We start from the raw sequence: 27,256 nt of genomic DNA on the forward strand, positions 1-27,256 counted from the left end.
AGGGAAGAAAGATGTACCCAGGCACACAATTTACCAACATCATGTAAGAGTGATCAATCACTAGGCCAACACCACTAGAGATGAAATGTCTTATATGTAAATAAATGAGTTTTTCTATGATAGCTGTTGTCCATATTAACACCTTGGACACTCTGGACAATGATATGTGAGGGAAATGCACCACTGGAAATAAACACACTCAATTAGTGTACAGAAAAGGTCACTGATGTGTCAAAAAGAAGACTACCAGCTTCCCAGGATCATGGAGAATATGGGTTCTGAAATGGGGGACTAAATTGTAAGCTTCAGAAGGACAGGCTCATTAATCCATATATACACAGAGCCTAGGAACATTTGTCTACTGAATGACAAATGTCTGACAGCTTCACATGGCCTCAGAAGAGTGGACACTTTGAAATGTTCATCTGGTCTATGGCTGGTCAGAGGAGATGTCACATTCCAGAAGCCTATAGAAAGTGAACATTGAGTGGGTGTTCTGGATTCTGGTTTGTGTAGTTGACAAAACAGACCCTCCTTCAGCCTTCATTCTCCAAATAAGCCTGTGCAGCTGCTTCTTGCTTCCTGAGAACCTCACTAATCTTCAAATGCATGTGGTAGTAATGCCACAGTTCCTCCAGTTCTTCCATTTTCTTCAGTGAAAATGAACTTTTTGCCATTTTAAGTCACTCAGTTCCAGGTTAAAAATAAATTTTCAGTCTATGAAGTAGCCAGGGAGAGCAATATTCAAGATGGGCCTTGGTACAATTCAGGACAGTGGCTAGCAGTGAAAGTAGTTCACATAAGGACAAATTTCAAGTCATTCTTAAGCAGCAATTTATGTATTCATTCAGTTCTCTCTTCCTGAGAATCTTCACATCTCAACTTTACAGACCAGCTGGTGGGTAAAGAATAAAACTAAAATGCCCCGTCCTCACAGGGCATGGAATACAAGAACACAGTGAGTACTAATACTTTAAATGGAGATTTAAGAGCAATTAACAGACTATTACAGGAACACAGCACAGGCTTCTATCATGGGACTGACATAAGCTTCCTTGAATTTACATTTGAATTGAACCTTGGAGGATCTACTGGAATAAATGAAATGATGGAAGGTTAGTCACTCCAAGTGAATAATGCAGGATCTGCAATAGCAGGTTCTAGAATTGGCATAAACAAATACAAGAGATTTTGCACTTTTGCAAGAGAAGTCAGCAGAATTCTAGTACCCTGGATAGCTCCCTAATAGCAAAGATGACTGGAGAGACTGAGGTCCATTTACACAGGAAGAGAGAACAAGAGGACTTGAACTTCAAACTTACCAATCTGTCTTGTATTCAAATTAAGACTATTTTGTATTTTAAAGATTCACTTATTTACTGCGCTACACTTCTGAGGCTCGGAGCTTTCTTTTCTGTATCATCAAATGGTGACCCTGACTCTCTCCTCAGACAAGAGGCAATTCACTTCATCTTTTCACTGGATGGTTAGCATTCTGGGGGTTTTATCCCCCTTGTATTTCAAGCAAGTTGTGGGCCTCAAATTGCCCTGTCTGTATAATCAATGTCATCATTTCAGAAACTAGACTGCTACTGATGGAGAAGCTATTTCCCCAAAACCACCACACTCATACCTTACGGCATACTGTAAAAAATATCCCTCAAAGTCAATTTTAGCCATAATATAGCTAAAAGTTCATATCTTTTTTATATACAAATCAGTAATGCTTTCTTTGGTAACCCAATTAGTAATCTATAATTTTTAAGACTAATTCTATTGGTGGTAGCACTCTAACTTTAAAGGAACTCAATTATTCACAAATACTTTTAGTATTCTACAGTTTTCTACATATGAATACAATATTAAACATTGGAAAAAATAGAATAGCTGTTCTTGCTATTCCACCTATCCAACAGTTAATGTTCCTTTGAATAGTTAGGAATCCTAATGTACAAACTATAAAATACATTGAAATTTTACCTGAAAAAAGTTATTCTTGGTTTTCTTTCTAATAATAAATTTTAGTTTGGTTTAGAAGTATTTTCATTCCTTTTGTAATTTTCTTATATAATATTTTTGGAATCTATGTATGCATTTTCCCATTAATATTTACCTTAATATCTTGAAGAATATCTATTCCAAAAGGCACTCATTTAATATATTTCATATACTCAGACTTAATGCACTGGCAATTTATATGTCTACCAAATAAACAACACCAAAGAGGCAAACTTCAAAATAGTTTTCTAATGTAATGACTGCCAAGAATATCAAGGCTTGCATTTGCATTTACTTCTATCATGCCTTTATTCATGTTTGGTTTGGTTTTACTAGTAAACCTGATGTAGATTTGTGTTAACATTGTTTGCCGTCATTGCAAAAACAAACAAAATCACACACATACATGCACATGCATAAACACTCAGATACAGCATTAAAAATGAACTAGCAGAATCACCATTTTAAGTATCTCAAGAAGAAGCTTATTTCTGTGAATAGGTACATAAATATAGCAAAGTAGTCTGAATTTAGTTAGCAAGGAAGGCGTATCACTGAGACTCTCAGAAAGCTTGAATTAGGGAAGTAAGCGGGCTTAACAAACACTTACTGAGCTCAGGCATAGTCCTAAGTTTCATTACTAAACAGGAAAAGTAAGAGAAGGCAAAACACCATTGGAGTATATTTCTTTACCTGTCCTGTACATTCTAAACATATCATATAGAAGTAAGGTTAGAAGAGAGAATGTAGAAGAGCCAGATCATCTTGAAATGCACAAGTGACAGAAAAAGAGAAATGGGCAAACTCTAAAGAATTCGTATGCATCTTGTGCACATATTTGTATACATATATCATATTTGGGCAAAAAAAAAGATAGAACAACTTGTATTTTTTTTTTTATTGTGGACTAAGCTATTCAGCAGACATCATAAGTTACTGCTAATTTATATATTAAGATTATACCACAGGAGCCTCATTCTTCTTGAAACAGGTTGGCTTATACTTAATAAGCATTTATAAAATGTATATTGTCAATAGTAATAAGTAGCTCTATAGTAGGAAAGGAAAAAATGTACAAAAATGAATCAGTCTGGTGATGGTCACCCACTGTCTGGAAAAACACTGTCAAGACAAAGTTATAAATACCTTCAAAAAGGGGTTACAGCAATGTGCTTTAAGTAGTTGGCATCACAAAAGTCCAAGAATGAGTGTTGAAATGAAGCATACTCTAAGAGCTGGCAATGTTTAGCGGTCCAGGAAACTGGCTGTATTTTGAGGATTCTGTTGGCAGACAAAAGAGTTCAGAAAATGAAGTGTTTCCAAAGGCAGGAGCCCAGTCTTCAAAGAAATATGGAAGACCCGGGCAAAAAAGTAGAAAAAAAAGGTCTTGCTTTAGTAAAAGGAGAAATTTAAGGAAGAAAACTAATTACTAGAAATACATTAGAGTATTAGAGCCGAATATTAAAAGTTGCTTTATACTAAGGAAACTCTTTAGTCGCTGGGCTAGAAACCAGTCAATCCTCCTGCCACACAGGGAGAATGCTCCAAATCCAGTGAGAAGGAGCCTTTCAGTCAATGATTAAATAGTTCTGGCAACAAAATCACTTTATGACAAATACTACAAACAGGTCACAGGTGAAATACTCAGTTAACCAACTGATTATTTTTTTCTACTTGATATTATACACCTAAATTTATTCATAATATTGACTGTTTTAAACCACACTGTCAATACATAACTTTGTGTAGTTAGTCTATCAGAAGGCTTCAGAATAACCAAATTAAACGCTGCTTATAGCCTTCTACTGAATCATTTAAAAATTTCTTTTGATACGAACACTTGAACATTGGTTAAACCCATGTTAAACAGATGAAATGAAGATTAAAAGTCCAAAGAAACTAAATTGAAGCTGATACTATCATACGAACATATTTCATTTTCATAGGAAGAAAAGTGGATTCAAAATTGCATGTAAGATCAACTTTTCTTGAGCAAGGTGCTCAAAGCTTTGTGTGAACCTATTCAAAAGACAAGCTTCATATTTCCAAATATGGAGTAGTATTTCTGAAGTTTGAACAGTCTCTGCAGAAAGGCACACAATCTCCAAATTATATTTGGTTATGTCTAAATTTCCCAATTGAAAACTGACCAGATGGGGGAAGAGATTTTGAGTGATACTGAAGTTACCAGTATTGAAAAAAAAGCAACATGGTGGAGGTAAAAGCCTTGGAAGACCTCCATCACCTTTTCATAATCACCGAGTTAGCAAGAGCAGCAGCATAAAAGATGGGGTGGCAACAAAGTTGGTAATGCACAGACGTTACCTGGCCCTGAGTGAAGGTAGGAATAAAGTGGATATATATGGATATATACTCCTTAAACCTTTCTCTAACCACTGAGTTCCTAATTTTTGCATCATTGTAACAAACAATAAAGTTTTAATGTAGATAAACTACATTAGAGACTATACAGAACAGAGACTGTCTCCTAATCTCTAATGTTTTTCACAAACCAACTCTACAGTGTTAGAAGAATTATGTGACATAACATACAAAAGGTGTAAGAAATGTTTAGCACACTATAGACCACAGTTGGTAAGACACTATCCTGGCATTGCCAAATTAGAAAGGAAAGAAACCACCCAAGTTTGTATATGTTCTAGGATTGTCTTTACTTTTAAACCTTTCTTAAGGAGTCTTTTTTGTTTTGGAAAAAGAAAAACAGTCTTATAATGATGGAATAAATGCTTAATTAATTTATTCATACACTTAATATTTGTTAAGCATCTACTTTATGCTGGGCACTATTATTCCCTGATGATACAATAGCAAACCACACATATATGTAAATAAAATATTGCAATAAGTAAAACAAGGCAGAGGAACACAGAACCACAATAAGACAACATAGAGCAACTGACACAGAAAACGAGGGAAATAAGGATCCTTAGGGAAGTGATGATTGAGTTCATATCTGAAGCAGAGAAGGGGTTAGGGAAGAGGTGGGAGGAGAAGGAGAATAAAAGCGTGACCAAAGAAATACAGGATGTAAATACCGGATCTCTGATTTCAGAGGATGTGGAGATATCTAGTTATTGCAAACAGTAAGGTTTAAGAAGACTCCCATTTGTGACCCTTTTGTTCTTTGGTTAAAACAACTATAACATTACACAGAGAAAGGTTATTACTATATGCCAAGAATAAAAGTATCACTTTAGAATGAGGAAGATTAAACAAATTGTCAACCTTTGCACACCATGCATAATCTTGCTTTCTAAGTGACTAAAATAAGGTCTAGCCTGGGGTCACTACAGTGTAATTAAATTTCTCATGTATTCCCTTCCCAATCCACAGCAAAGGTTTGCACAGGAATAGGACACTCACTTGAAATTCTGTCAAGAAATTGCAGTTAAGATGAAAATCTTTTGATAGAAACAGTAATATTTCCCAAGATTAAACAGTAAACCCACAGTTTACTACCAGCTGAGAAAAATATTTAGATTAAAAAAATGAAAATGAAAACAGCAGCAACCTTCAAATTTCCTTCTAAACTACTCAAAGTCAGCGGTTGTCCAACTTTAGAGCATACACAGGATTCCCATGGCAGCGTTTCACATTCACTCACTCTATGGTGGGGCCTCTAGATCTGGCATTTTAACAAGTTAACAGGTGCTGCTGTGTCCAGAGAATACATTTTGAAAATCATTGATCATAGTTAAGAATTAGCCATTAAATAATAAGATGTTTCTTTATAAAGGACATTGAATTTTATCAGTATCAGAGAACAGTTAAGGTATTGAAATATTTTAATCAGCTTAATTAAAATTTTTGAAAAATGTGAATGTAATGTAAAGAATGCAAAACCAAAAGCCATGTTTAAGTTAATCTAGGAATAGAGCTGATTTAACGAATCAACTTGTTATCAATCATTTTAAACAAACATTTTTGAACAAATTTCTGTAGCTCATCAAAGATTCTCATAAACATTTCCACCTACCACCTTTTTTCCCTTTTAATTTAGCCCATATGTAAATAGCTAAAATGTAATGTGATTGCTTAAAATAATTCCAGTAACAATATCTTTGTACTATATGTATGATAGTTCAAGATGGTTAGCTTTATGTTTCTATAATTAGCAAAAGTATCATAATGAAACATGTTACTTTTGTTACAGTGTTTTTCCCTCAATATCCCCACCTGTCCTCCCACCCCAGACTTCATGTTTTATTATGAACTGACACTCTTGCATAGTGAAGATAATATTGCTGATAGAAGCCTATGTCCTCAATATAAAGCAAGCAGATTTTGTCACTATCCAATAGGGAAATCATGCAGAGGCTGTCAGTCACACAGTAGGCGATATTACATTATCAAAATGATACACCTGTGACATACAGTCCAAAATCAAACTCAAAAGGGACTAATTAATAGATAGGCTGGTATGGTATGTACCCTGAGTATGTTGGAAATCATTCCATTCTTACATGAATATGAAATTGGTGATTTAATAGGCTTTCACTTTGTAATAACTCTTATCTATCTACTGTCAACAAATATATATATGAAAATCTTTTAATTCAACTAATCTGAAAGTAATTCCATTTGGCTATTGAAAGTCTTATCTAATATTTGTACAATTTCTTCAGTGTCACCTTAACATACTTCTGAGCTGTCATATTGAACAGATAGGCTCAAAGTCAGTTCTGATGTTTCCCTTTGTGTTCTTAAAAGGAGAAATGCATTTTAAGCAGTTCTGTTTATGTTAAAAACAACAAATAAATACATACGAAGAAATAACTAAGTTTAAAATAGAGACAGGTCATGCTCTTATTATTTATACAGTTCATTTATGAGAATATAGATAAAAACCCTTTAAAGTTCTTTCTATAATTCTAAAAACTTCCCCACAAACCCAGTATCAAGGCTTCATATTCATGGCAATAATATAAGAATAAATAAAGCATTATGGGATACCTATAATAATTTTAAATTAATAATCTAATAAATCTAACTTTAAAAGCAACACAAAAAGTGTGTTATTTAATGAGTCATAGTTTTATGATGATAAAATATTAAACACTCAATGAATGCTCATTAATGCTTTTGTTTTACACATTATTATACTTCTTTAAAGCAAAGCTAAGGAGGTTGGGTAAGGAAATACCCAAAACATCCCACTATACAGAGGCTGCACATGCACAATTTTGTTATTCCACACTTTATTGTGATACAGATATATTTAAAGATTTAAAGTGCATATTCTCTACAAATACTCTACTGTACTTAGAGTAAGCAGTACAAGTATGTACTGTTTATTAAAGACAAAATAAAGATTTGTCTTCTCAAGTGCAGAAATATTGTCAATTAACTCCAAGAATAAAACTTACAGAATGTCATACATCTAAAACAGATTCACTCTGCAAATTGCACAACTCTGTGTAGCAATATCTAAATCTATTGCAAAACAAATTTGCCTTCACTTATGTCTTCTTTTTCTTTTCTATCACTCCAAGAGAATAACCACTTAGACCTTGATTTCTTCTCATCCACAGTTTACTAATCTTACCTATCTTTTAACATCAAGACCAAGCAAGTCTTACCTACCCTTTGAAGATTTTTCAGATGCAATCCAGTTATGAAATGTTATTGTCATGCTTTGAATTCCTGTAGCCCTCTTTAGACGTGTAATCTCTTACTGTCATGTTAACTCTGTTTTCAAGTATGTGCATCAGATTTCTCCCAACTGGCCAGTAGTTCCTAGGAATAGGAGGGAAGAAGCCTCCAAGGACCAGCAATGCCTAGACAGTGCCTTGCACATGATAAGCCTTTTATAATGAGTATTACAAGTAATAAAATGCAATAAAAAGTTGAATAAACTTACAGGAAATTCATTTTTCTACTTTATGACTTTGCTGTAAATTAATATTCAATGTATAAATGATAACTTTAACCAACTGGCTCACTCCAATAGTGACAAAAAACACAATATTCATAAATACAGCTTTCAATGATTGTAGGTATATGGTTCTTCAATGCCTTTTTATTCCCCAATTTTCCTTGTCTTTCAATGATTTGGGATAGTTAAGGTAATGACCCTCATAGTGGGATTGTCTATCTAAGTTCTAACCTAATATGTAAAACTGCATGTGCCAACTCAGGAGGCTGAGGCAAGAAGATAGTAAATTCAAGGCCAGCCTCAGTAAGGTAGCTAGACCCTTAGCAACTTAATAAGACCCTGTCCAAAATTTAAAAAGAAAATAGATTAAAAGTACTAGGGATGTGACTCAGTCATAAAGCACCCTTGGGTTCACTTCTCAGAACCAAAAGGAAAAAAAAAAAACAAAACTGCACATGCTTCAGTGTTTGAAAATATATTTTAAACTATTATGAATCTAACCAAATCAAATCCTTAACTCAGCTTCTTGTCTCTAATGAACAGGACTGTCAAGAAATGCTACCTTAGGCAGGGGGAAGTGGTGCACACCTGTAATTCCAGTTACTCAGGAGGCTGAGACAGGAAGATCGTAAGTTTCACACCAGTCAAGACAAATTAGCAAGACTCTGTCTCAATTGAAAATTAAAAGGTTGAGGATGTAGCTCAGTGTAGAACACCCTTAGTTTAATACTCAACACAGGAAATTAAAATCTACCTTCATATTTGGGTGGTGGTGGAGACAAACAACAGTTGGTATTTTTTTCAAAAAAATTTTTTGATCAAGCTTCTTAATTAAATCAAATGAAGATAAATCACTAACATGGGGTTGACCAGTTTTCTTCTCTTTTTGTGAAATTGTTGGTGTGGTTATAATATGGGATTTCAATGTTGCAAGAACATTGTGTTTGGCAGGAACTTAGAAACATCTCAGTTTAAAATTAAGTTAAGGATACTATCCTATTATCACAAACCCAATCTGCAGTTTGGGTTGCTACTTTTAAGGACAAACATAAATTTGCTAAGTGATAGACACCGTCCCAAGTCATTCCTAAGCTTCAAGATATGTCTTTGGAATGTGTACCTATTATAAAGCAAGCAGAACAAACTAATTATGTTGTAGCCTAAATTAACAGCTTGCTAAGTCTTCCCTTAATATAAATATATAAATATATAAAACCTCACTTAGGTGTCTATTTCTCTGTCCTCCCCAAGGCTTTTAATAACATCAGCTTTATGTAAAAATGTCTACACATTATCTTTAATAGCCTTTAGGAAGGTGGGAGAATGAACTATGTGTCACATTTCAGTAAGAAAGTATTCAATTGCGAAGATTTCAGAAATGAAAGCTGATGAAACCAAGCAGATATTTTCTGTCTTGTGGGTCCTACTGAGGGCCTGAAGAGATAAGAGAGTGAAGACTTGGGCATTGAAAAGGTTACAGGGCAAGAGATCTGTGACTTCTGAGGAGCTTTTTTTTTAACCTGTGATTTCTGACTTCCTTCATTTTATGTTGCAGGTCCCATGAGAAGGAGAAAAAAGCAAAATTGCTTCAATTCTGAGAGACAAGGGGACGGAAGGAAGATGTTCAGGATACACTGAAGGAAACCCCAAGAAATTTCACAACTCTTTGCCATAAATAGCCTTTCTTCTCACTCCGGATACCTCCTCCTTTACATCAGCAAGGCTCAGCCTCCACGCGCAGAGAAGACCATTCACAAATCCCTCCGTCACCCCTTGTTGCACCCCGACCTCTTGCTGGCACCGTGTGTACCATTTCCTGGACACAAGCCAAAAGATCAGAGGCCTGGGAGTCACCGGCAGTTTCAGCTCAGGACTGACTTTCTATTCAGGTGAACCAAGGCACTGATTAGTCCGGAGTGCGAATACAAGAACACAACACACACACACACACACACACACACACACCACACACTCACATTCTCTCTCTCTCTCTCTCTCTCTCCTCTCTCTCCTCTCTCTCTCTCTCTCTCTCTCATGCTCTCTCTCTCCTCTCTCTCTCTCTCGACGCGCCACCAACAAAGCAATTTGTTCACTCTTAAGTCACCGCTGTTCCGGCCACCACTGTGGAGGGTCTCGCCTCCAATCCAGGAAGCTAGAGGACAACCAGGCGGAGGCAAGAGGCGGTCCGGGCTCCGCCACTGCGGCTCCGGGGGGAGCCCCGGGCTCCCGCCCCCCTCTTCCCCCTCCCCCTCCCCCTCTTCATCGCCCGTCCCCGCCCTGGCACCACCCCGCAAGCCCAGGGAGCCAGCGCTGGCCCGCCGCCCCTACCTGCGGGACGCGAGCCGCGAAGGAGGGGAGCGGCCAGAGCCTGCGCCAACTCTTGCCTCCTAGGCGGGCCGCGGTCCGCGTCACCCTGGAGCCGGTGCCGGAGCCCCGGGGAACAGGACGCACCGGAGCGCGGAGGAAATGGCCACGCAGCGCACCAGGAGTCGAGGGCCGGTGGCGAGCGAGCCGGTCTGCCTCCTCCCACCCAGCCCACAGGCCAGGTCTCCGCGCCGTGCACTCGGGGCCCGCGGCGGGCGCCCGGGGCCTGGATGGGGGCTGCTCCGGAGCGGCCCCGGCACAGCGCGGTCACCTGCCAGGCGGTCATTCCCGCGTCCGCCTGAGGCCGGCCCGGCGCAGCTGCGACGCGACGCGCGACCCGCCGGGCGCGGGGGCACCGGGGGCGTTACTACCTTGAGGGCTCCGCGCCGCTTGGTTAAGGCTCCTCCCGGGCACTCAGGGATTTATGTCTTCGGGGCACGGGCTGTCCTTCCTGGTCCCCCTCCTCTGTCCTCCCTCCCCTTCTCGGACTGTTGGGCTCCTTTTCTCCACTCCCAGTTGCACAGAGTCGAGCTGCGTTATTTAATAATCCTCCTGCCCTCCTCTGCCTGCGCCAGCATAGCTGCTCTGCCTGAGCCACCTCTTCCCAGTCAGTCATGTTGTTGAGAGAGAGGCGGATTGGCAGTCGATCGGCGACTATTTGTGGTGAGGAAGAGAAGAGGCAGAGCAAGAGGAGGGCAGGGGAGGGACGTGGGGAGGCGCTTCCAAGTGTGTGAAGTGCGCGGAGTGTGACTGTGTGTGGAGTGCCGAGAGCCACCTCACTGGCAGGCCGTGCTCCCGGGCTGTGAGAAGGGTGGCCAGGAGCGCGGCCTTTATAGATGCGGGTGGAAGAGGTTGGCCTGGGGCGGGGGGCAGCCTGGTGGGCGGTGCGCGGCCAACTGCGTCGGCCAGCTACGGCGCAAACATACTCTTACATTAACGCGCGCACACCCACTGCTGGCCCGCTGCTGAGTTTTCATTTTAGAGGAAGCAGTACCCGACGGTGCTGAGGTTGGCTTTCCCCGACCCCATCCTTGTACACGCTTCGAGTCCAAGTGCTTTGGCAGGTCAAGACGAGAGAGTAATAGGAGTCTGAAGAGGAGAGAAGCGAGAATGCTGAAATTTCACTATTATGCTTTTTTCTCCAAGACACTGATTTGTCTTCTTTCTCTTCCCATCTTTAAGGGAGGAAATTATGAGGTTCTTTTCCTTTCTTTCCTTCTTTTTTTTTTTTTTTTTTCCCTCCTTGTCGGCCAACCCATTCACAATCCTGACAAGTCTTTTCCTAACACAGTAACAAGAAACCTGGCTTCTTTCCTTTAAGCAGGTCACGCCTTACCCAGGAACCATTTGCAGCAATCAATTCTTCTGTAAGATAATGGAAGCATTGCGGACTGTGACTGATGGGACTTGTGTTCCTATATGTAAGGTCCTCAACAATACTGGCATTTCGAACAGAACCAGCTACAATTTGACATCCTTGACTGATAGCCCCCTAGAGAAAATTTGCCAGTTTAGAGATGGAGAAGACTTCTGATGCATGATGCTTCTGTTGCTTACCTAATTTATTTTTCCTTCGTCTTTTTTCTCCTTGCACTGATCTCATTTTCTTTCAGGTTGCATTGGGGCCCCAACTCTTTCCCATCCATCCCTTCTTTACCTCTACTTCTATATATTTATGCCTTTAGCAGCCCTACGGCAAATGCAGTACATTGTGTATGTGTGTGTGTGTGTGTGTGTGTGTGTGTGAGAACCATTATTTTTAACCCATTGTGATGGGATGTAATACCAATTTTAGGTAGATAATACATCCCCAATATTAAGATATGTTGAGTTTGTACACCTGTACTCACCATGTCTTAGCCCCTTATTACTTTTCCTGCCTATATTGCAAGAACTTTGACATTTAAGTACTTCTTGATTGAAAAACAACTTCCAGGAATCAAGCAATCTACACTCCAGTGTGTGTGAGTGTGTGTGTGTGTTTTCTGTGTAGTCTAGCCACAGTCTGACTTTTAAAATGTAGCTATACTGAGAGCAAAAGCAATGTGTACTTTTTGTACGAATCTTAGTGATTGATGTGTATTCTGGCATTGGAAACAACTCAGCCTTGAGGGAACAACTTTGGGAATTCTTTTTCTAAACATGTGACAAAGAAGATAACATTTAAGAGAATAGGGAGGTGGTGGCAAGGTTGAAAATTCGTGTTTCATATCTTCTTTTGTAGGTTATGACCGTTGCTAAATCGTTAACACTTCATCTTATGCCAACCTATCATATATTCTCCATGTTTTACCTTTTTCACATTGATGTTGCGATCTCCAGTTCTTCCATGTCTCATACAATGAGTTTAGAGTTCTTTGAAAATGTCTGATGCATGTTCAAGATTAATAGAATGTTAATGGGAGTGTGTAAAAACACAGAGATATTGGAAAGAAAGGGCAACAAAGTGGACCAGTGTAGAAATATCAACAATGTGTAAGTATGAAACATTGTAACTTCTTTGATTAAGCACTATAAAATGGATATATATGCCAACACAGGATGTTGGCACTTAATGTGACCCTATGAAACAAATATTAACATTTCCTCCATTGTACAGGTCAGGATTTGGGAGGTAAGCAGTTAATAGGAGATCATACAAAATCAAGTGATGTAGCAACGGTTCTGTTATTAATGTCCACATGGCTTCCCATTCAAAACTCCTAGATCTGTTAAAAATCTTAGAGTTTCCCTTGAGCTTTTGATAATCATGAAATCAGCTGATCTGTAATCTTTTGACATTTTCCTTCTACATTCATCCTTTTATAATGCAAGAGAAGTTTATTAAACATACATTTTTTTAGTTATAGGAAAGGATTTATAAAGTCTTAACATACTTGGACTCATAGATGGATTCCCCACAGGCTTTAATGAAAGAAACCTGTCATTGCAAAAGGAACTTTTGTAGAGTTATTTCTGAACATTTGCATCTAGTTAATGAATATGTGTTTTATAAAGAACTGCAAATAGACATTTTACAAAGTTCTGCTCCCCCTTTAATAGCAGTGCTTAATCATGTTGGGTAAGATTTGGGTGGTTTTATTGTCCTGATTATTTAATTGTCACCAATAATGATAATTTGATTGTGATTCTATAATGAATACTTCAAAATTATATATTAGATCAGATATTTCAAGGGCATTTTTTAGTAACCACAACTGATCGTAATTTTCACACTCTCAAATTGGCATTTATAATTAGTGAGAACCATGACAATCTGTCAGTTGCCTTTTTTCATTAAGGTATTAAATAAAACTAACATTTCTTGCTTATTTTCTAATAATTTTCTTCTTAAGTGAAGATTAGAATTCATATGCGGCTACCCAGAAAAACACAAAATATAAAACTTAAAACACATGTCTGAAAAGTTGATTCATTTTAACTACTTTGTATTTTTGTTGAAAAAAATATGCACTAGAAACCCCATTTATAAATTTTAATGAACAGCAGTTTAGAAGTTTAGTAAATGAATTATTCTCTTTTAAGATTGTTTAATGTTTCAAGTAGAATTTCCCACTTTGCAACACATTCAATGATATAATTTTTGTTGTGATAGAAAAACAGAAAGCTAATGACTCTTTCCAATTTGTTCATTTTCATCTCTGTATGCTTGCTGCTGTTTGGTTCCCAAGTGCATTAACTGGCAAATTCAATGAAGACTTGGCATTGCACCATTTGATGAAAGCAGAAAAATTAGGTTGCCATTACATATGTGCCCCTTATGTGCACTGAATTCCCACTGAAGTGATGAGCCAATTAGAAATTCCTCAGTAGTGGTACCTAGAAAATACAATTAGAATTCAGGAAAGGTAAAAGAGATCACTTTTATTTCCCAACTCCATTACCAGTCATATTTTAGGAAGTGAATTAATTTTTTAATACAATTAAAAATAATGTAAATTAGACTTCATTAAAAATTTAAAAATTATCTCCATTTTGTTTTCTCTTTCCCTGGTATTTTATTGTTCTTTGCTTCGAATTCCATCATGATTATCCAATCATTATGGAGAAAGTTAAGAAAAGACCATTTCCTCCTTTGCTTTAGCTAAATTACTTTGTTTTTAATGTGTTTCCCAAAGTTTATTCCTCTATTAGAGACCTAATCTCGAATTCACGTGTTGAATATATTTGAAGGTGAAGTCTCTGGAGGTAATTAAGATTAGATGAAGTCATGGGAGTGGGGGGGTGACATGATAGGATTAGTGTTTTGTTTTAAAAAAAGGAAGAGTCCTGAACTTGGATACTCTCTCAACCATGTGATACCTCTGCCATGTTATGAGGCAGCAAGAAGGCTCTCGCCAGGGTGCCGACACCTCGATTCTTAACTTCCCATCTTCCAGAGCTTGAGAAATTTATTTTTTTCTTTACAGATACCCACTCTGTAGGTATTCTCTTATAGCAGCAAAAAATGAATTAAGATAAACCATATGAAAGAAATATCAAAAAAGTATTATAATATGGTGTTAGTATTTAGATTTCTTTCATATAACTAAAAGATAAATTATCCTTTTGTGGTGACTACTGTAACAAGAAAGGGGCACTTATGGGTACTATAGAGCAACAAGAACAGTTAAATCAGATGAGGGTTGAAACTGATTCTTGGTTCAAAACAAGGACTGATAAGGAAGTATAAGATGAATATGTTCAGATTGGTTCATTTGCAGTTCTGGGTACAGCATCACAAATTCCATATTAATGTGGAAAATTCTCTTAATTGGGACAATGTGCCACATAGACAAGACCCAGAAGAGAAGAACTTAGAACTATTTTCCCTAAATTTTCGTGATGGTCTCTGTTACTTAGTAAACTGTCTTTTTGCAGCAGAAATTCTGCCCAGTGGCAAAACAGCAGATTTATTTATGCAGAAACCGATACAGAAGTCTAAACCCAGGTTACTAGGTCAAAACGCTGTCTTTTGATCTGGAAACTACACGGACACCTAGGTCCATGTTGTAAGGCAGACTTGGGAACAAAGTCTATTAAGGTTAAGGTAAGTCAGTATCCTTGTATCTGGGCTACCATGTTCCAGGTTTATAAAGTATTGTAATTCTAAGCCCATTTAATGGGCCAGGGGTTGGAAAGAAAAGGACTCTGGAATGATCTCTGACCTAGCCAACTGAGTTGATCCTGAGTTTTCAAGGATGGCTACCCAGTTTAATAGGTGAAAAAGTTGAGGTGGTGGAAGGAAGTAAGAGCAGACAACAGCATGAATAAAATAGTATTCTCTGAATTTATGCCTCTCTTTTCAGGTAGGTAAACTACATTAACATAATGTTTATTATATAACAAAAAGAATCCTTATAAGCAGTTCACATTGAAACTGCTTTGCATAGGTTGCTTATTTTTTTTCTATTTCTTATGCAACTAATGAGGTATTCAGGGAAATTACTTCAGAACTTCCTGCCTTTGCATGTGTTTATGCTTAAAGACTTGTGTTTTTTTTTTCTAATTGTAATATTTTTTAAAAATTAGCCCAATTAATTGGTTAATTTTTGGTATCTATTATCTTTGGGTTATATCTAACAAAATGACTTTTCTTAAACAAGACTTTCGAGTATTCCACTATAATTATTCCCAGCATCTATGTGGTTATAGGCATTTCATTAAAACAAATAGGGTTGACACATACCAAAATAAAGCATCAGTTAAATCATCCTAAAAATAGTACATTGATAAAATCTGAACACTAACACTAACACTAAATCATATAATAGATCTAATTATAACAATAGAAGAAATAAAACTGTAATGGTAAAGTATTCTTGTACTACTTAGTATGTAGTCAACAAATAATGCTAATAAAATCATCTAAACCAGGCTAAACCAGTACTATAGCAGGCTGGAAACTGGTTTTACCATCTGTCAGTATCACAATATACTGGCAGTATCACAGTGAAATCTCTTTTCAAAAAACATCACAGCAGGAGATACAGACATGTGAATTGTAATTAAAATGTGAAAACTAAATTTCCTAGTTTTTGTCATTTACACTAATCTTCTCTTATAGTGAAATCTAGGCATATGAAGTACACAAAGTGGAAGTCATTTATTTGACAAATCTATATACAATATTAACAGCTCTGAGCATGCTGGGCTAGTGCAAAAACACTGAACAACTCACGTCATTTACAGAATAAATTCTGAATTTTACTGCCTAGCTTTCAAGGTATTCCACCATGTGATACCAACTTACCCTTTTGATGTTATTCCCAATAACTTTCTTTTAAGTGCTCTCTACCTTAACCACGCCGCAATAGCCAATGCTCTCTACATACACATTGTTTTCCTTCCTTCACATGCTCACACAATCCACGATGCTTGAATGTCATTCCTGTACTTGAATGCCCAATTCACATTCCGGTGGACACTGTAAACTGCCTACTTAGGATCCATTCTCCTTTCCCTGTCTCCAACAGTGTAAGCGTGCTTAATGCAATATTCTAAACCACTTCCCATGCAGCTGAATACTTCACGGAACACCAAACACTACTTTTTACTCCAGGAATGAGCCTTAGTTCATTTACAGCAATATGCACACTCTTTCATCCTAGCCATGGGATAAAGTCAAAACTGTACCCTAGGCACCTCCAGTCCAGAAGGATCTCAGAACAATTTCTTGGGGTAGTGTTTCTTCTTCTGGAGGTTGTCATGCAGAGTCATGAGTCTCAGAATTCACTCCTGTCACCCTTCTGCTAGTCAAGGAAAGAAACAAACTGGCGGCAGCAGAAAGAAATAGAGCAGAAACTCCAAATGAACTGCATCTGTTCACCGCTCCCAAAGTGAACCCTTTCAGTTATATGAGCCAATAAATCCCCTATGATGTTAAGGATACTTCAATTTGAGTTACTTGCAGTCAAAAACATCTTAAATTGATATGCATACACACTTCAGAACTAAGTTCAAGTGTAACTTCTTTGATGGTGATTTTTCTACCTTATACAGTTGAAGATAATCTCTCCTTTAGTTTTTTATATGCATTTTATGACACGTTCTACAAATGTAATCCATTAGAATAATGTGTTTTATGCCATTTTATATTTTATCTTTTTAAGGCATTAGAATATATAGTGTATTTGTCATAGCCACCTTAGAATCCAAGGCCTTTAATGCAAGACCCATGTCTAATCCATTTTAGTGTTTCACAATGTAAATGCAAATATAAATGTCTATTGTAAATACTGTATAAATAATTGTTGAATACTAAGTAATGGGATAAACCAGCTAAAATGAGGGTCTATTGATAAAATTATTTCCTAGAATCAATTCTGATTTCATAAAATGAAATAAAATGTTTATCTGCGTTTGTTCTCCAATAGCATTTTTGTACCTTGCATTTTCTTAATCATACAAAATATTCTGACACTTATCAACATAGTCTACATATTTTTACATTTTAAAGTATTAAATGAAAAAGTACATATAAAAATTAAATGACTGTTGATCTTTTTTGTAGCTTCAATATCTGCATTTCATTTTAAATTATTGGTTTAAAAATTATATTGTAAAAAAATCCTAAATGTTAGATTTTAAAGATATCACTTTGTGCATTTTCAAACAATTGAATATCAACCTAATGTATATAAATAGAAAATTTACCAAATTGAAAGTTATAAAAGCACCTTTTTGAAGAAATCCCACATCTTCATTTTCTTTAATAAATTTAAAATAGAGTAGCAAGTATATTTAAGTGCTACCTGGAAAATTTTACCTCTGTTGGCTTTTATTATTCCACTTCTTTTATTCACTAATATTTCATTTTGCTTAAGTATGATTTTTTTTAGGTTTATGTGAAAGAGTTCCAGACACGAATTACATTATTCAGCAATAGGTGGACTTTTCTGTTCTTCGTCAGCTTTGTTTCAAATCATTCGTATTCCCATTCATGCTAATCAACCAAGCAAGTCTTTTGTCAAGTGGAAAGCATGGTTGTTGAACTTTTTATTGAATTAAATGCTTCACTTTGGTGAGGTGAAAAGATAATAGTTATTAAAAAAATATTTTAGCAATGATATTTTAAATAAACTCCAACTGCGAAACAATACCAAAAGGATGAGAATTACTGCATATATATAAATATAGAATTCTATATATATATTCTATATATATATCTATTCTATATAGAGAGAGAATTACTGCACATACATATATATATATATATGGAAAAACACACATATTTTTTCACTGAACAAATTATAGCTATTTAGATCCTTAAAAAGGCAAGTTGATTATAAAAGTCCTCTATCTATAAATACTAAACCTATTACACTCTATTTATGTTTCCTATAAACTAAAGCTGGGAACCTCAAAAAAAAAAAAACTTGGTTAATGGCAAATGACTAGCTACCTCCAATATGATGATCAAGCATATTCTTTAAAAATTACCCATAAAATACAAGTGGATAATTTCACTAATATTAGATTTTCACTGTTTTTAAAAGGACCTCCAAATGCTTTGGCCTAACAACAACAACTAAATATGAAAGTGTTTATGAAAAAACTCTGGTTAGCCTCCTTGAGTATGTAGTAAAGTACTAAGAGCAAGGGCACAGAAGGTTACAAAGATTCGTCCCTACTCTGAGTAGGAACCAACTCTGTGAACTTGAGTATTTGTTTAAAATATGTGCCCATCATCTGCAAAATAAGGAAAATCTCACCGACTTCATCAGGTTTCAAGAGAATTAAGTGAGTCAATATGTATTAAATCCTTGAGTAGTGAACGGCAACTACTACAAGCTTATCAGTACTGGTTATTACCTGCAATTACAGATATCACTGGAGTTCTGAAATAGATGTCATAAAAAGCATGGATAGAGTCCTAACAAAGCCAAGGTAATTTTCACATTCTAAAACACATGTCTCATCACTCATGTCTTTTATTAAGAATGTGATCTACTTGTAAAACAAAACCTCAAGAAACGTGAATGCAGAGATCAAAGAACATTCCTATTTCTGTACTATGTAAGAAAAAAACAGATGCACAGGTGAGCTCCTAACAGAAGCTGGGGTTGATGGCACCACAAAATGTGACAGAAGAAAGAATAACTTTGGTTAAGCCAGAAGTGCTAAACAACAGTGATAGCATAGGAAAATAAATTAATTTCTAATGCTTAGGTTTGTCCATTATAAACTGACATCAAAATAATTATCCATTGAGGTCCAAAAGACAGAGTTAGGAAGAGCAGTTTATAGACTCAAACTTCTCCTGAGGAATGTTGTGGTTGATGTTCCTACTGCAGGTATACAGATTTCTACCTCTACTCCTCTCTGACAACAAAGAGCACATCTGTGGCAACCCTGCACTATATAATCTACATTTTGCACACAAAAAAAAAAAATGCATTCCTTTGTGCACATTTTTTTTTTTTTTTTTTTTTTTTTTTTTGCAGTGCTGGGGATTCACAACCCAGGGCCTTGTGCTTCTGATTGTGCACCTTTTAAAATAATACTGTCAGTGAAAACGAACTAACTTAATACAAAAGATTTATATTTTTTTCCATTGAATACCTTCCATGAAATTTTTTCAAAATAAATTCTTGGACACTCTGGGGAATGCACAAATATCTGAACTTACAAACACAACTATTTTGTTTATACAAACATGCTTATGTTTTAGAAAGACATCATTAATTTCCTTAACTCCTAAACAGTGCCTGTAAACTCAAAAAATATCTTGCCCCAAATTTATCACCTTGTAACCTAAATATTGAAAAGTTCACAATCTAATGCAATATATATTTAATGAAGGCACATTGATATGGCCAGTGGAATAATAGCATTTCTATTTTAGAATATACATGTAAATATTTTCTTGTTTACATTATTTATTGTAGTCATCTCATTTTCTAACCTGAAATAATTTTGTCATTCATTTCTACGATTTCTTCCAGTACACTGGTTTATTCAAATGCTAGTGATTTTGAGACATAATTAATGTTTATACATTTCATAAAATCGTTTTTTCAGAATAACTTACAGTTTTAGGCACTTAAACTTTGCCAAAATAATATTTATATCTGTAGGTACTAGAAGCATATTTTAATAGCATAGAAATAACTCACAGTTTGTAAAGTGCCATTTATAATGGAACATCTGATTTGATATAAGCAGCAGTTATATCATATAAGCCCAAAATAATTCTTTATTCCACCACATAGAAGTTGTGTAATCACTGACAAGTTCACAAACTTTTCTGTACCTTCATTTTTATAAATAAAAGTAGGAATTAAAGACAGCCTATCTCACAGAGCATAAAATGAAGTCATTAAAACTGAGCACTCCATACAGTACAACTGCAAAGTACTTAAAGTTTTAAAAATAACAAAAATAATAAGTCACCAAATAAATGAAAAAACATCTAAGTAAATAAATATAAAGTAATTAAAAGACAGCCAAAAGAAATTTTATGGTTTAACTTCAAATATTATTGATATCAAGAAAATATTTAATTTTATGTTTATTGCATTTATAAGGACATCACAGTGTTTTAAAGGGACCTAATTTATGTGTTTTCAGAGAATATTAGCTTCAGTGTTGCTGGTTTCATAAAAGTTAAATATATCCAAGCATGACCAACAAGTGCCACACTCAAGTTAAGAAAAACTGATCATTTTCTAGTGAAATATTTTCAAAAGTATGCTATTTTAAATGATGCTATCCTCTGGATAAATAATGACCAACTATCAATTATTTTATATTTACAAAGGGACACCAAATCACTTGGCTAACAAAACAGAAAAATATGCAAATGTTTATGAAGAAAAATTTAATTAGGCTCCAAGTCAATATGGTGAGGTGGCCCATATTAAAATTGGCTGATAGTTTATTTCAACACTAAAATAAATCTTCCAACAACTCCTCCCTCTTATATGATTTAACTCACAATATCATGATCTACTCTTTGAACCAAGTACAGCAGCTGACCAAATTTGCCATAATAAGGATGAGGGTACCTGATTTTCCAGTCTAAAGTCAGTGGTAACATATATGAAAATCCAGATGATCTAATTTAAATGGGAAAGACGACCTAAAGACTATAACCCTTTACATTTGATAAATTTAAACATCAGAAAGTACATATGGAGGAAAAGTATTCTTTCATTCTCTATAAAAAATTAAGAAACTTTACCTATTAAAATATCCCTCTGATACTCTATTCTTGCACTGTAGAAAAAATTAAAATTCTACATCTGTTTTTATAAAATTTGGTCCCACTAAGAGACTTGAAAACAGGAATGCTAAAAACGAGAGGTTATGATTACACTATTTTTCACTACTTAAGTTGAATATTTTACCTTGAAACATCTTTCCCATTTGAAGTTTATTTGTTTTTTAAGTCGTAGGGAGGTAATAATGATGCTTCATAGATACTTAATAGCAGTTTTCAGCAAATGCCAACTATTAAGCTATATAATAGCTTAATACATAGTTGCAGATTATTTCAAGAAATTCATTAGCTCTTTCTTCATTTGTCAATAGCACAGGAAAAATTTATCCTACAACAAAGCCTATAAGTGTATGGATCTACATAACATGAAATTCTGGTCCCATTTTTAACTTTTATCATTTGTAGAATTTTCATTATTATTTTATTGCACATACTGGACAAGGTTGGTGATTTTACCTCCAGAATTAAAAATTTCCAAAGGTTGTTAAAAGAGTAAAAGAAATAATAATTTTGATTACAAGTCACTTCACAGATCAAAGTGTATTAATATAGTCAAAACAACAATGGAAAGTATGTAATAATGATCCTTGAAATAATTATTGTAGAAAGATCATGTTCCGCTACAGTTTAGACATCTGTAAAGAGTTCCTAACATACACAGATTGTGAACTGAAAATACAAAATCACTTTCAGTACAACAGATATTGAAATGTTAAGCACAGTGACTCAGCCCAGGCTTATGGCAGTGTGGATCCAAGTATGGGTGCAAAGCATAAATAAGAAAAGCACACAGACATAGCAGTAAAATTTTATTTTAAAGGCATTAACATATGACATAAAAGCCAGGCAGGCCTACAGTGGTTTCTTTCACCCTTCCTAGTTTTATAATGTAACTCTTTAATTACTAGAGTGCTATTTTGATTATGTGGCATTCACAACCATGTATAAAAACTATGTATTTTGCTTGTTAAATTGGAAAGGTGCTCAACTTCTCTGAGAGTATGTGGAATCTAACAGGGCCTATGAAATAAGGATATTTTAAAAGTAAAAGTTAACAAAGGAATAGGACTAGAATTTCAAATGTCATCTGTAAAGTAAATAAAAGTAATTTTTGATATTTTTATCATGTCCTTTATATATCTAGAAGTCTACTGACCATCATCATTTTCTTATGGAAATTAAAATGTGTAGCCAGAAAATAGACTATTTGTTAAAATAAAATAATGATCCCAAAATGGTACAAAAATATTACTCAGCTATAAATAATTTAGATGAGCTAATCTTTTTGTTTGCATTTTAGAACATTAGATAAAAGTAGTTTAATTGTTGTGCTATATAAAAATATATGATTGATCAAAATGAATAAATGGAACATTTTATTTCATAAAAAGGAAACTAAGCATTATGTTTCATTTAAAATAACCATGGTATATAATTGTCAAATTCAACAGAAACAGTAAATATGTCACCCACAAATTACAGTTAATCCAATGAATAATGAACTTTTCCTTCTACAATCAAGTGGCCCTGGCAAGAATATGAACATTGCCTGGCTGAAACTTGACAAAGCAAGTTATGGAGGCAAGTTCAGGAAAGCTGTAAGCTACACCAAAACAGAATTTAAGGAAAATATCCAACACTCAAGTTTTGGGGAGAAAAGCAAAACTAAAACAAACTGACAAGTAGTTTATATTCTATATTTTTAAAACAATACAGTTTGGAAAATAAAGCGGCCTCACAAGCATTGGTATACAGACCAGGAAAACAGTGATAATAAAAATAATAAGAGATAAAAAAAACAATTCTAGGAAAAACTCTGAAGATTTAGTTGTTAAAAATAATGTATGCCTGTAATCCAGCAGCTAGGAAGGCTGAGGCAGGAAGATCAGGAGTTCAAAGCTAGACTCAGCAAAAACAAGGCACTAAGCCACTCAGTGAGGCCCTGTCTCTAAATAAAATACAAAATAGGGCTGGGTATGTGGCTCAATGGCCAACTGCCCCTTTGTTCAATACCCCGGAAGGAAGGAAGGAAGGAGGGAAGGAAGGAAGGAAGGAAGGAAGGAAGGAAGGAAGGAAGGAAGGAAGGAAGGAAGGAAGGAAGGAAGGAAGGCAGGCATTATTTATTCATTAATCCGTTCATTCAACTATAATTCACCAACACCCTATATATAATTATACATTATTCATTGATAATGTGTAATAATACCTTGTGTTTGTGTGTGTGTGTGTGTATGTGTGCATGTGTGCGTGTGTGTGTGTGTGTGTTTGTGTGTGTACATGCATGCTTGCCAGGAAATGGGAATATAAAGGTGAGAAAAAAAGGAACATGATTTCCATTATCCTGGAGTTTACAGTGGAAGATAAATGAAAGATATTTAGGCACTCTCACAATGAATTATAAATTTATTTAACAGCTACTTTAAGAGCTAAAATTTTTTTTTTAAAAAAAGGTATATGGTGTTATGAGAACTCAAAACAGTATTACAAAGTGATGCTTGAGTTGAGATAATGTTTAGAGAAACCAACTAAATAAGGCAGTAATGCAGAGCATTCCAGGCAAAGAGAAGAAAGTGCATGCGCCACAATCACTACTTGCTGTTCTCTTCCTCCCCTTCAACTGAGCTAAGTAATAACAGAACCATATCAAACATCTCAAATGGGACTTTTGCTTAAAGACTTCTGTGTACCAAGATGTAAGTTTGGCTTGTTCATCATATATCAGCCATCAGTAACAGTAAGTAATACACAGTGGGTAAACAAATAACTTGAGAAAATATTATTCACACTAAATTTGTTTAGTTTCTGCTACTGCAATCCATATATTCTTCATTCTCAAAAACTTAATGATAAATATTTGCCCCCAAAATAGGGCTGTAGCAGAAATACTCAAAATTTTTGCAACTTAAAACACAAAGTTCTAACCAAACCTACAAAAATCCTATATGCTTAAAGAACAAGCAAAATCCACCCAACAAAAGAACATGGGATAAATAAATGGTACTATATCTATCTATTGCAATTTGGATTTGCCTGTTAAATATACTTTGCATTCAGCTGTATTTGATGAAGCTAAATGCTAATATGCTGGGGGAAATCATACAAGAACCAAGTTCCTCATTTTACTAACATAATTCTCCAATTTAGTCATCATGTAGGAGCTAATTCACATTACAGAAAAACGCATTGTAGCAGAACAGACTGTGCTTAATTGTCTGGTGCCAACTAGGTATTGCTCACAACTCAGAGTGCTGCAAAAGAAACTCCCAGGGCAGGCTGAAGTCGTCATGGAAGGTCTCATGGAGTTAGGCTTGTAATGACAGCTGAGATTTGCATAAACAGAAAGGATTAAATGCATATGTTGTGTGTGTGAGGGTACTTTATGTTACACGACCTCAACAAAGTGGGAGATACATGTGTGGATTAACAAAGTATGATGAGTTTACACAGGGCCTCCAAAGCCAAGCAAGGAACACCATATTTGATGAATACGGAAATAGAAACAAAAGGTAATTTTAGAATATGAAAGCAGTCTTAGAAAACACCAGTAAAAAAATTAATTGTTCATCTTATATAAAGAGTAACACTATCAATAAAACATGATAGTCCTCTTAGACCTCTTTGAATATAGTACATTAAATTACTTTTGCATAGGTTGAACACCGATATAACTCCTTTAACATGCTAAAATAAATGCAAGCATAAGAAACATGGTTCAAATGAAGTTGATCTGCAGAGGGTAAGCATGATCTTCAGGATCCAATTTTACATATGACTCATTGTTAAACTAATATGCATAATAACCTGGCATATTAACCCTTGCTATAATATTTGTGGTTGCTTATGGAAAACAATGACTTTTATTTAATGAACCTGAAAAGTACACATATTTACTCTTCAAATTTATCATCTGGGCATCTAATATATTTGTGGTTCTTCCACTAGAATGAATATACTAAAAAAGATATAACCTTTATCATTCATTTTCTGCAAATTATTGAGTTCCATAGAATTCTTTGCAAGTGCTTAATGAAAGGATACAAAATGAGTGAAGAACAAATCTGTGTCTAAATATGCCAATCACTAATGATAAAGTATCTCTGTTCAAAGGAAAAATATATAAAATATACACTAACTTATCAGAGAAACCAGAAAGACCTTGTTAAATTCCTCACCCTCTGTGACAGTCAGTTTTACATTTCACCTTGGCTAGACCACAGTGCTCAGTTGTTCCACTAAACTCTGCCCTAAATGTTGCTGCGAAGGTATTTTTCAGATGTGTTTGATATCTGCAATCATTTGATTTTAACTTATGCAGATGGTTCTTATTAGTGTGAGTGAGTCTCACTCAATCATTTGACAGACTTAAGAACAAAAACGGAGATTTCCTGGAGAAGGAATTCTGCCTTAGACTATAACACAGAAATTCTGCCTGAGTCCAGGCTGCCAGTCAGCCCTACAAACTAGTCACATGAGTATGAGTCAATCCTTAAAATCCCTCTTCTGATAGATACATAGATACATACACATCCTACTGTTTCTATTTTCTGGAGAACACTGACTGATTAACCACTAGAAAAAATAGACTAAAAACATCCAGAATTATTAGAAGCAAGTTATATAAGATGTCATGACAAGAAATTACATTTCTATACACCTGTGCATATTTATACATACACATATAACAAAGACTAACTCAAATTTGACTTAATGTCAAAAGAAAATTTTAATTCAATAATATTTGTAGTGGTTTGATGGTGGTATGAACGGCATTATTTTCTTCTGTTGAAGAGGAACATAGTCACAGCAGGATTCCATCTTTCCATACCACACTTTAAATCAGAGGCAATCATCACTCTCAGTCCCTAAGGAGTCCTAAGCTTGACTAAGTGCTGAAGATTGTGAGGGCTACATTTACACAACAGAAATGATTCACATGATTGCTAAAGTTCACTCCTTTCTCCTAAGAGTTCCACTAAAAACACCTAAACTGAGAACTTACTCATGAAAGATCTTCAAAACAACTTTTTCTGTTAAACAGTTTTTATAGGACTATTTCAGGTCTAGTATTATTAAAAATGGTACTAGAGATTTTAAACACATAAAAGCTAATGATGATTATTTTATTGACAAAATTCTAAATATTTAGCAAAGAAATTATTTCTTTTCCAAATTCTGATTTAACTCAATATGGTTACAAAAGCCTTTTTTTTTCCTTTTCATACTTGGAAAATCCATTTTATACTCCCAATTTATTTTGAATCCATATTATTTACCTGAATTATTTAAGTGGACTCCCAAGGTAAAATAAAAAAAAAATTTAGAAATACAGGTTTTCTTTTTTTTGTTTTTGTTTTTGTTTCATAACTGAAACATTCCCATTCAGAGTAGGTAAAAGAAAAAAACCTGAAACAGAAACATGAGCACAGGATAGAGAGTAAAGCAATTGCAAAAACATGAAAGGTAGAACTATAAAATGAATACAGGAAATGTTTAAACAAGAGAAACTGTACCTAAAATATACTCAAGATTTCCCTAATAAGGGAAGAAAGATGTACCCAGGCACACAATTTACCAACATCATGTAAGAGTGATCAATCACTAGGCCAACACCACTAGAGATGAAATGTCTTATATGTAAATAAATGAGTTTTTCTATGATAGCTGTTGTCCATATTAACACCTTGGACACTCTGGACAATGATATGTGAGGGAAATGCACCACTGGAAATAAACACACTCAATTAGTGTACAGAAAAGGTCACTGATGTGTCAAAAAGAAGACTACCAGCTTCCCA

At 35.3% G+C, this 27,256-nt stretch overlaps 2 protein-coding genes across 9 annotated transcripts in view; both read right to left on the reverse strand.

Annotated features, from left to right (window-relative positions):
- The window catches only part of CCSER1 (coiled-coil serine rich protein 1), a 1,261,997-nt gene that overhangs the window by 1,223,519 nt on the left and 11,222 nt on the right, over nt 1-27,256 (reverse strand). Inside the window, exon 1 of one of the 8 annotated variants that reach the window (XM_079153247.1) lies at nt 10,630-10,958. The exons of the other annotated variants lie outside the window; for them this stretch is intronic. The gene's annotated coding sequence lies outside the window, so the exon portion shown is untranslated. Of the gene's footprint in view, nt 1-10,629; nt 10,959-27,256 lie in introns of those variants that run through there. 8 annotated transcript variants of the gene reach the window in all.
- The window catches only part of LOC306669379 (uncharacterized protein), a 93,913-nt gene that overhangs the window by 56,294 nt on the left and 10,363 nt on the right, over nt 1-27,256 (reverse strand). The window lies entirely within an intron of this gene.

The sequence above is a fragment of the Sciurus vulgaris genome (assembly GCF_902686455.1).
Source record: "Sciurus vulgaris genome assembly, chromosome: 9".
Classification (NCBI taxonomy): domain Eukaryota; kingdom Metazoa; phylum Chordata; class Mammalia; order Rodentia; family Sciuridae; genus Sciurus; species Sciurus vulgaris.